Here is a 12,309-nt window from a genome sequence, read left to right on the forward strand (position 1 = left end):
CCCCTTTGTTCTAAGGGCGCGAAAGTTCCGTAGGACGAGCCAATGCGGGAGGACAAGGGGGGGTCAGGAGGGGCGGTTCGTTGGCCGTGACGTTCAAGCGAGAGGTATTGTGGGAAATGTAGTTTCCGAATCCCACTTTGCCCAGTGACCTGAAAAGGCAAAGAGGAAGTGTTGGCGGCAGGTATGATGGGAATTGTAGTTTCCTGCTAAGCCCTGCTATGCCTTTTCTCGAACTGAGGCTGGGCAAGTCGGGTTCACGATGCTTTACGTTAATAAGCTGGGTTTTTTTAAGTTAGCATTGGTGCCAAACCTATTAAAGTTTTTTGTTCCTAAGAAAGTTAATGTTTTGAAAATACTTAACCAATCTCTCTTACATTAATTAGCTGGTTTTTTTAAAGTTATCATTGGTGCCAAACCTATTAAAGTTTTTTTGTTCCTAAGAAAGTTAATGTTTTGAAAATACTTAACCAATCTCTGTCTGGTAAGTTCTTATGGTTGCCAACCCCAAGACGGGCTTGGAGATCTTCGGTCCCAGACAGAGATACCAGCCTCCAGGTGTGACCTGGGGATCCCCTGGAATTACAGCTCATCTGCAGACTACAGAGATCAAATCCCCTGGTGAAAATGGATGCTTTGGAGGGCGGACTCTATGGCGTTGTACTAGGGTTGCCAACCTCCAGGTACTGGAGCAGAAGTAGCACTTGTACTAAAATAGTCAAGCTTAGGGGAATATATAGTACCAGGCTCTATAAATTACACACAAACTAATGATATATAATAAAGTGAATTTTAGTGCAAAAAGTGTTGGCATTCAAAAAGGAAACTTATAAATATTACTACGAGTACAAGACAAAACAAAAATATGGCATTGTACTAGGGTTGCCAACCTCCAGGTACTAGCTGGAGATCTCCTGCTATTACAACTGATCTCCAGCCGATAGGGAGGAAATGGCTGCTGTGGCAATTGGACTCTATGGCATTGAAGTCCCTCCCCAGGCTCCTCCCAAAAAACCGCCCGCTGGTGGCGAAGGGGGACCTGGGAACCCTACAATTGTACCCCACTGAGGTCCCTGTCCTCCCCAGGCTCCATTTCCCAAATATCCAGGAGTTTCCTAACCTGAATTAGGCAACCCTATCCATCCGCCCCCCCCCCCCACCCAACAGTGGTCGGGGGGACCTGGCAATCCTACTCCCAGAGTTAGAACTGATCTCCAGACTATAGAGATCAATTCCCCTGGAGAAAATGGTCGCTTTGGAGGGAGAACTCTATGGCATTATACCCAGCTGTGGTCCCTTCTCTCCCCAAACTCTGCCCTTCTCAGGCTCCATACCCAAATCTCCAGGTATTTCCCAACCCAGAGCTGGCAATTCTACTTGGCGGGCACCAGGAAAGGTGTCCGTGGGTGCTATGGTGCCCACGGACACCGGGTAGGGGAACCCTGCTGTACAGTGTGATATGTTCAGATCAGATTCGGAGAATCACAGCAGGGTGGACTCCCATTATTCCCGGCTGAGGTCCCTCCCCAAACCCTGCCCTCCCCAGGCTTTAAACATTTCTTCATGCAGGACCTGTTAATGATAGGACATTGTGGAGTTAATGCATTCATAGAGTTGCCATAAGTCAGAAGTTAGTTGACAACATATAACACACACAAACATTTCTTGGCCAAAATCAGAATCCACTGTTCTGCAGCAAATGAGATATGGAGGATCCTTTTGACTTAAGTAAATAGGAGTAAAAAGTGTTTAAAGGCAGCTATGTAAAGCCAAGTAGGAAACCAGCCCCTCTTTTCTGCTTCAAGAAGCCTGCTGTTACAACAGGTGGCCACTAGGTGACGCTTTGCTACACTAGTAGATTTGACCCTGACAATATTAAGGTTAAAGGTAAAGCCGTCTTCAAGTCTCATTTCTAAATGTATTAACCACCTATGCTGTTATTGTACTCCTTTTACACCTGTAATCAAAAGGAAAAGAAAAAAACGTTTATATGTATATGTGTGTAAATGTGTGTGTCTGTGTATATAAGAATTTGCAACAAATATTAAGCCCCCGACCAATAGTGCTGTAATTATAGTTTCGTTGTTTTTTCTTTCTTTTCTTTTTTGTTTTGTTTGCTTTATGTATTTAGGTGTTCCTGTGTTTGTGAACTGTGATTGTTTCTATATCTGTTAATAAAATTATTATTATTTTAAAAGTCTGCCCTTATTAACCACTGACACCATAATGGGATTTTTTAAAAAAAATGCAGATTATTGACGCAAAGTTGATATTGTCATGAAATACTTGGCAATATTTGTTCACAGTTAAATTAATGGCAGATCGACTGATAGAGGCACGCACCCTGCGTGAGAAAATTGCTGAAGTGCCATGAAAAAGAAATGGGTTACATAATTAAAGGCATCTCTAGGCCCAAAGCATCTGTGCTTAAAGGAGGCTGCCCGTTGTGTCACTGCATGATTCGGTGTGCTGGGTTTCCTTCTCCCATTTAGCCTCCACTAGGGGAGGCAATTCCACAAGGTTTCTACATTAGGTGGGTTTGGAAAGTCACTGCACAATTTGCCTGACTGCAGAGGAGGGCATGGTTAGTACTGGGATGGGAAACCACCCAGGAAGACTGGGGTTGCTATGCAGAGGCAGGCAATGGCAAACAACCTCTGCTTGCCTGTTGCCTTGAAAATAGGGTTGCCAACCTCCAGGTGGTGGCTGGAGATCTCCCGCTATTACAACTGATCTCCTGCCGATAGAGATCAGTTCCCCAGGAGAAAATGGCCACTTTGGCAACCATATCCCCAAACCCCGCTCACCTTAGGGTCTGCCCCAAAAACCTCCCGCCAGTGGTGAAGAGGGATCTGGCAACCCAAGGAACCCTACATAGGGACTAGGGTTGCCAGGTCCCCCCTGGACTCCAGCAGGAGAGGGGGGGTAGGGTTGCGAGATCCAGGTTGGGAAACTTCTTGAGATTTGAGGATGGAGCCTGGGGAGGTCAGGGACATCAGTGGGGTATAATGCCATAGAGTCCACCCTCCAAAGCAGCCATTTTCTCCAGGGGAACTGATCTCTGTAGTCTGGAGATGAGCTGTAATTCCGCGGGGATCCCCAGGTCCCACCTGGAGGCTGGCATCCATATTAGGGATAGTATCCTTTAGACTCCTTTCCCTCCTAAATAACAGTTATTGGCCCAAGTTGCTAGTTCTGGTGCTGTTTGCTTATTTGTTTTTATTGAATTATTTTATAATTTTAAATGTTGTTTTTAATTGTTTTAATGTTTTTGTGTGCACCAGGCTGGGGGCCCTGATCGGTTGCAATGGTGGCATTAAAATGCTTTAAATAAACAAAATAAACGGATGCAGAACACGTTCTGGCCCCTTTTTAAGGGTAGTGTTAATAAAGAGCTTCATGCTTGCCTTCTCAATTGGATTTCCTTGCCCAGTGAATTATTAACCCTTAAAATACTCATACCCTCCTGGGCAAAAGTAAATTCTGTGTTGTTGGGTCGTCGTTGTTGTTTTCAGTGCCTAGAACTGCTCCTGGGAAAAGTCACAAGGAGAGGTTTATGGTCTGCCTGTTAATAACTAACAGGGAGAAGGGAAAGCTGTAAAAAGACCATGGCGTAGTTGGCCATCCATCAGTAAAGATCTTGTTACACAGGATATACTCCTTTTCCTGGAACTTATGATCTAAGGAATGTTAATCTCACCACAAAAGATTTGCTACAAGAGCTGCTAGACTATTCAGGTATTCTTCAGAACTGACCTGAAATTGAAGAAGCTGACTTGAAATTGAAGAAGCATGGTGCGAAATGGGGAATAATACCGGATTGCCATCCACCTGGAGGTTGGCAACCCTAGATGAGTGCTGCTTCAAGAAGGGGGATGAAATGTTGGAGGAGACACAGGAAATGGGAGTTCTGTCTCAGGGAGAGCTCAGGCGTGGCTCAGGAAAAAGAGCAGGCAGGTCGAAGGGTAGCTCTGCCTGGTAGTGTGGCAGAGCAGTTTAGCGCTAACTCTGAGAGAGAAGAGAGCGCTTGATGGTTAGGCCAGTCTCTGGGGATGAGCAGAGCTTGTACCCTTTAGTCTGACTCTGGGGAAAAGGTAGGGCTGCCAGCTCCGGGTTGGGAAATACCTGGAGAGTTTTGGGGCGGAGCCTGAGGAGGGTGCGGTTTGTGGAGGGAGGGACTTCAATGCCATAAAGTCCAATTGTCAAAGCAGACATTTTCTCCAGGTGAACCGATCTCTATCAACTGGAGATCAGTTGTAATAGCAGGAGATCTCCAGCTGGTACCTAAAGGTTGGCAACCCTACGAAAAGGGCATGCTGGTGTGGGTGGAATCCTGTGTGCAAGAGCGGATCCGACCTAGTGGCTAGGTAATACATACCTGTGCTTGAAATCAGTGTAGAAAAGTCCAACTCCACTCTGAAGTCACCACCAGTTTACATTTGCGTGCCTCAGCCAGGTTTCTGCTTTGTCTACCTGGAGACCTGTGCGGCTGGTTTGTTCCTTTCAAGCCAACCTGTGAATGAATAAATCTGCTTAGATGTGTTTATATATTGAGGTGGCAGTAAAACTGGAAACATATTAAAACACTAAGAGAACTAAGAAAAATTCAGAGGAAGGTCACCTGAAGAAGGGAGGGGGTTGAAATAAAGTCCGTGCACTGGCCTGGAAGCAGAGAATACACAAGGTAGAATGGAGAAAATATGTTAATTGGACTACTGAGGCACAGAAAAGTCCAAGATAAGAAACAAATTGGGTGCTTCAAAGGGAACACGTTAAGTAATGTTGGTCAAGCGCCAAACTTATATGCAAATGAGGGTATCCAAAACTGACCAATAGTATTGTGTAGAATAGACTGTCTTACGACCAATGAGTAAAGGGAAAAAAAGCTGTAACCAATATGTAAATGAAGGTTCCAGAGAACTTTTTGGAACCAATGAACTTGCTGGAAATATGACCAATGAAAAACAGGTAGAATGTTGAATAAACCAATCGGTAAAAGGCATATATTGTATGACCAATAGGGAATAGAACTGTAGAATGCATAGCTAATGCATCCTTTATTATGAATCATGCATATTAATGAATACACTGAAAAAAGGATAAAATATACCTGTTGCCTTTCAATGGGACTGGGCCCTTTTTATGCTCACTGAGAGCAGGGTTAAGTCTGCAGCTGCAAAGAAACTGTTTTTTCTCAAATTGCGGTATGGGATCTCTCTGTTCCAAGCCCAAACCTATTTTTGCTGTAACAATATTAATCCAGCCTCGGTGATCTCAATAATCTCCTTGTGCATCACAAAACTTACCTCACAGCAGCGAAGCCAAAGTCTATACGCTCACTACCTGTACAACACGTGCACACTGAGGGGAAGGTATATGCTTCAAAACAATCCTGTGTGTGTGTGTGTGTGTGTGTGTGTGTGTTAATTGCTGTTAAGTCGCTTCAGACTCATGGCGACCCTATGAATCCATGTCCTCCAAAATGCCCTATCTTTGACAGCCTTGCTCAGGTCTTGCAAACTGAGGGCTGTGGCTTCCTTTATAGAGTCAATCCATCTCTTGTTGGGTCTTCCTCTTTTCCTGCTGCCCTCAACTTTTCCTAGCATTACTGTCTTTTCCTGTGAGTCTTATCTTCTCATCATGTGACCAAAGTACGATAGCCTCAGTTTAGTCATTTTAGTGTCTCGGGTCAGTTCCAGCTTGATTTGATCTGTAACCCACTGATTTGGTTTTTTTGGGCAGTCCACGGTATCCGTAACACTCTTCCTCCAACACCAGATCTCAAAGGAATCTACTTTCTTCCTATCAGCTTTCTTCATTGTCCAGCTTTCAAACCCATACATAGTAACAGGGAATACGATGGCATGCATTAACTTGATCATGGTTGCCAGTGACACGTCCTTACACTTAAGAATCTTTTCTAGCTCCTTCATGGCTTCTCACGCCCAGGTACGCAAGTAGGGCTTGTAAAACGGAGCTGTTCCACCAGGGCTACAACCAGGGTTGCCAACCTCCAGGTAGTAGCTGGAGATCTCCTGCTATTACACCTGATCTCCAGTCAATAGAGATCAGTTCACCTGGAGAAGATGACCGCTTTGGCAATTGGACTCTATAACATTGAAGTCCCTCCCCCTCCCCAAACTCTGCCCTCCTCAGGCTCCACCCCAAACCACCAACCAGTGGCAAAGAGGGACCTGGCAACCCTACCTCCCCCCATAGCAGCACCCCAAATACACTACTTGAGTAGGGCAGATCATAACTAGGGCCCCGGTGGCGAAGAGGGACCAGGCAACCCTACCTACAACAACTGAGGACAGCCGCAAAGTTATCTGTGCTGGCCTCCCTACCTCTCCCCCCTCCCATGTTATTTGATTAGGTTATGATATATGGGGGGGACTGCCTGGTCACACTTAGTTTTAGCAGGAACCGTATATTGTGCCGTCTGTTGGTTTTAAATTGATTATTTAAATTGAATGTTTTATAGTTGACTGTTTTTAGTGTTTTAATGAATTGGGGGGGGGGGGCTGTTGGCTGGTTTTAATGTTGTTACCCACCGTGAGTCAGGTTTCGGCCGGACAGAAATGGAACAATAATAAATAAATAAATAAGAATAGTCACACGGTCCAAAGTGGTGTATGAAGGAGGGCCACGTTGTCATCAGCATTGCCAGCAGGATGGAAAAACATATTGTGCAAGTGGAGGACGTGCTGCCTCTCGTTTGAATGTGCACTGGAATATAAATTACTGATTCCCAAACAGATACTGGGTTGGTTCATGTCCTGTTCGCAAGCGGCAAAAAGGGAACTGGTTGTTCAACCGGCCATTCCTCTGATTTTAAAACTATCCATGGTAACTAGTGGTAATGCTCTAAGCTTCACTCACCTAACCTACCCAGCTGTGCTCTCCTGGACTTTTCAAGAGCCTTATCCTGCAGAAATGGAGAAGATCTTCTGATAGCAACTGCGAGCATGCTGTAGTGGTTAAGAGCGGTGGACTCTAATCTGGAGAACCGGTTTTGATTCCCCACTCCTACACATGAATGGCAGACTCTAATCTGGTGAACCGGGTTGGTTTCTCCACTCCTACACCTGAGCAGCGGACTCTAATCTGGTGGACCGGGTTGGTTTCTCCAATCCTACATATGAGTGGCAGATTCTAATCTGGTGAACCGGGTTGGTTTCCCCACTCCTACACATGAGCGGCGGACTCTAATCTAGAGAGCCAGGTTCGATTCCTCAGTCCTCCACATGAAGCCTGCTGGGTGACCTTGGGCCAGTCACAGTTCTCGCCGAACTCTCTTGGCCCCATCTACCTCACAAGGTGTCTGTTGTGGGGAGAGGAACGGAAGACCATTGAAATCTAGTTTGAGATTCCTTAAAGGTAGAGAAAGTATATAAAAACCAACTCTTCTTCTTCTACTGCAAAGTGCTCAAAAGGGAACTTAAGGAAGTTAGTATTTGTTTAGGGAAAATATTTGCTATAAACTGATTAAAAGATTCAGAATGTAAAAAAAAAATTGTCCCTGTTCAACATATACATTTATGACGCTAATGATTAATAGATATGAAAATACACATAGGCACCTAAGTTTGGTACAACATTTCCACTGATTGTCCAGACATGATTGATTTTCCATGCATTTTTTTTAAGCCCCACCTGAATATGCGGCCTCCGCACCCATTCATTCCTACTTTTAGCCCTGGATCCACCCATTCATTCCTACTTCAACTCTACTTGAAGTATTGCCTACAAACTCTTCTGAGTCATTCTAATGGATGGGGTTATCACAGTACCTTTACTGACTCTTGAGATATATTTCACCTTGCAAATATTATCCACCCTGTAAACATTAACCAGGGAATCACAGGGCCAATCCGCATCTCCTGGAAGAAAGCTCGTATGACCGCTTTCAGGAAAGGGAAGTATTCATGGCCTTTCACACAGTACAACACCCTGCTTTGAGTCACTCCTGTAATTTAAACACACGACCAAATGAGTTGATTGTTAAAAAAAAAAAAAAAAAACCACACAAAAATCCCAGGGCTGCAACTATTTCACCTTCCCCACAAATTTGATTTTAAATATGTCTTTAACTTGGGGCTGCCAGGTTGCGGAGGGAGCATTTGGGGATTGAAAGTCGGCAAAACGGAATTGGGTGACAGTGCAATGTCACTTCCGGAAGTGATGCCACTGCACAGTACAACGTTCTAGGATTTCCCCCAATCTCTATGGTAAAAACCATAGAGAATTTCTAGAGCACCGCATGACAAGAGCATGGAGGGTTTTTTGCCATCTTCTGGGCATGGAGTAGGGGTCACTGGGCTGTGTGGGGAGGGAGATAGTTGTGAATTTCCCAACCTGTGGGGGGGAGGTAGTTGTGAATGTCCCAGCCTGGACCTGGCAACTCTACTGATCCTGCATTGTGCAGGGGGTTGGACTAGATGACCCTGGTGGTCCCTTCCAACTGTATGATTTTATGTCACTTTCGGGTTCCAGCTGGAAGTGACACCACCACATTTTGTAATGTCCCCCCCTCCCCGCATTTTCTCCCCGATGCTCCATTGAATGCCAGCGAGGATAGGTAGCAGTGGCAGAGATTTGCCTGGTAGTGGGCAAAAAGCAAATGAACTATACCTGAATAGATTAAGTTTAAAAATACATACATACTGTGCCCAGGGGTGGGATTCTAACTCAATATTCTAACTCTTAGCCCCACCTCCCTCACCGGGTGTCTGTTGTGGGGAGGGGAAGGGCGGGTGATTGTAAGCCGGTTTGATTCTCCATTAAGTGGCAGAGAAAGTCGGCATATAAAAACCAACTCTTCTTCATCTTCTTCTTCTCATATACATGGGAGGAGTAGAAGGTGGCTCCCTGTCCTCTTGAGCAACCAAGCACCCCTGGTCCAATCTAGTTTGCACAGTCTCTAGCAGCTCCTGAGAGCCTGGATGTTTTGCCTTTACACAAAGGGCTTAGGGCTCAGCCAAGCAGGACAGAGGGAGGCACGGGGTTCAAGTTTCCTGTGATTTCTTGCAAGGCTAAAAGGGAAGCAGATCAGGGCCACAGCTTTGGGAGGACAAGGATTTAGTTATTCCCCCCCCCCCCACCCAATGAAACAAATACTTTCCTCCCCCTCTAGCTGATATTTGCTCTGCATGTCTATGGAGCAAACACAAAGCTTTGGGAACAGGGCTGCCAACTTCCAGGCGAGTAGGGTTGCCAACCGCCAGGTAGTAGCTGGAGATCTCCTGCTATTACAACTGATCTCCAGCCAATAGAGATCAGTTCATCTGGAGAAAATGGCCACATTGGCAATTGGACTCTATGGTATTGAAGTGTCTCCCCCCCCCAAAAAAAACCTCCCGTTGGTGGCAAAGAGAGACCTGGCAACCCTACAGGTGTGGCCTGGAGATCTCCCGCTGTTACAACTGATCTCCAAACAAAATGCAGATCTCTCTAAAAGTAGATCTGAATATATTCCATTTCCTTTGCGTGTGTCAAACTTTAGTTGCGTGTACAGCCCTTTCAGACAAGGGACATTAAAAGGGAATTTACAGTTTGGTAACCGAAAAGATATTTTGCAGGTGACGTTAAAATTGACTTGGTCCATTCTGTTGCTAATGTTCCCCCTCTCTAAAATAACCCCCCCACACACACACACACACAAAACCACGTTGCCAGTAGAAATGGAAAAATCTATGAGCAAAATGAATTTACAAATTAATTAATTAATTATTCAAATGCACCTTATTTGGCGACAGGCATTCCAGATGCTGAAATACTGGTTGGTGACCATGTCATGGGTGGATCCAGTGATGTCATAGGGTGAAGTTGGGCGATGTCACATTGAAAAGCAATATTAATGGTAGTACTTCCCCACACATGCTGTCTGGGAACATGAATAATCATCGTCATGCAGCTTTACAAACGTAAACTAGAAGGAATTCGACGATGGTCTAAATGTAAAATGCAGTCCAATTAGGGTTGCCAACCTCCCAAGTGGTGGCTGGAGATCTCCTGCTATTACAGCTGATCTCCAGGCAATAGAAATCGGTTCCCCAGGAGACAATGGCCACTTTGGCAATTGGACTCTAGGGCAGAGGTTTTGAACTCATTTGTTACAAGGGCCTGATATGACATAAAGGCCACTTGGTCGGGCCGGGCCATGTCTCGCCAGCCCAGATTGAGAGTGGGGGGCGTGGCTACCTTGGCTGCCTCACGGACCGGATAAGAGCTCTCAAGGGGCCGGATCCGGCTCTCGGGCCTTATGTTTGACACCCCTGCTCTAGGGCATTAAGAACATAATAAGAACATATGAATAGCCATGCTGGATCAGACCAGGACCCATCAAGTCCAGCAGTCTATTCACACAGTGGCCAACCAGGTGCCTCTAGGAAGCCCCCAAACAAGACGACTGCAGCAGCATTGTCCTGCCTGTGCTCCACAGCACCTAATGTAATAGGCATGCTCCTCTGATCCTGGAGAGAATAGGTTTGCATCATGACTAGTTTCCATTTTTACTAGTACCTGGAGATTTTGGGGGTAGGACCTGAGGAGGGCAGAGTTTGGAAAGGGCGGGACTTCAATTAGGGTTGACAGACATATTAACTGCCTTGAACATATTTTCTGATGAAGACCTCGGGTCGAAACTGGGCGTTAATCCAGACCCCTGTAATACACCTTGGACTCGGAAATTTGTACGACCCCAACTTCATATTGTCGTGCAATCAACAGGATACAACTCCGTGATTCACTTATTAAGCAGGTGCTCTACTACTGAGCCACAGCCCCTCCCCTGTTACAAACTTTATAGAAGACACAGGCAATTAATGATATTATTTTTATGTAAAATACAAACATGTTAGAGCAATAATGCTCTTACAGATCGGGAGCGGGGGCTGGCTGCCTCGGCTGGCTCACGGGCCGGATAAAAATGCTCAAGGGGCTGGATCTAGCCCACGGGTCGTATGTTTGACACTCCTGGTATAGAGTGAGAAAATAACTCTGCACACATGTGTAGCACCAGCAGTCTTGGCCCTCAGAGCAGGGATTATTCTCGACTCAGATTTATACAGATGCTCGCAAAGATTGTATATATATATATATTTTTTTTTTTCCCCTTCATCATGTGAGGCAGTGTATGCAGGATGGCCTCTAGAACTGGCTACCTGGATAACCTTGCCAACCTGCTTGAGATAGTGTCCATAGGGTTGCTTTTCTAAGAGAGCGATCCTAAGCGGGGTCTAGTCAGAGGCCATTGAACTGGGCTTACTCCCAGGACAGTGTTCTTAGGATTGCATTGGAATGCACTTTAATGAGAGACAGCACCACTAGAACCAGCCCTTACCCACTTTTGAATGAATGCATGAACACACAGAATCAGAGTTGGAAGGGACCACCAGGGTCATCTAGTCCAACCCCCTGCACAATGTAGGAAATTCACATGAAGCTGCCTTATACTGAATTAGACCATCAGTCTATCAAGATCAGTATTGTCTGCTCAGATAGGCAGCGGCTCTCCGGGGTCTCAGGCAGAAGTCTTTCACATCACCTCCTACCTGATCCTTTTAACTGGAGATGCCAGGAATTGAACCAGGGACCTTCTGTGTGCCAAGCAGATGCTCTGCCACTGAGCCACAGCCACCACCCATCTCCCCCACCTCTCTCATCAGAGGGTCGAAGGATTTTATTTCTGAAAGACTGCAGTTTTTCCACCACCGCTGTGAAAAGATAACAGACATTGACCCCAAAAGAAACCTGAACCTGACCAAAAAAAGAAAAAAAGAAAAAAGAAAGCAAATCTCTTTGAAAATATTGATGGTTTGGCTTCTCTTCCTGCTGATCTTTAAAGCTGATTACTTCGGCAAAGATTGTCAGTAAAGGATTATAAATCAGATTCGGGAAGAGTTGGACAGGGACGATGGGGCGACGGAAGATTTGATGGTGGGAAAACACACCATGCAGCACACCTGCAGTATACGTCGCCTAGGGGAAGACGAGTGTGCATAAATCCCACGTGACTGTTCCACAGGTGACTAGTAACATGACCATGTCAGTGGTAGTCAGCGAATGCATCTTGCTGTCAAGGTGAACATTTGGTATCCTCGTGTTTATGTGACAGAGCGATCTCAGCTTGTGCCTCTGCATTCCACAGTGATTCACCGTGTGGAAAAGAAGGTCACTTTCTCTGCCTGGGACCATACCAACCTACGCATGGTTGCGATGAGCATTTAGTAGCAGGCACATAGATGGAACACTGGGCCTTGCCAGTGCGCAAGGGACTTGTGTGACTGCACACCTGTGCAACCTGGCTGT

Source organism: Euleptes europaea, chromosome 10, assembly GCF_029931775.1.
Source record: "Euleptes europaea isolate rEulEur1 chromosome 10, rEulEur1.hap1, whole genome shotgun sequence".
In the NCBI taxonomy this organism is placed as follows: Eukaryota; Metazoa; Chordata; class Lepidosauria; order Squamata; family Sphaerodactylidae; genus Euleptes; species Euleptes europaea.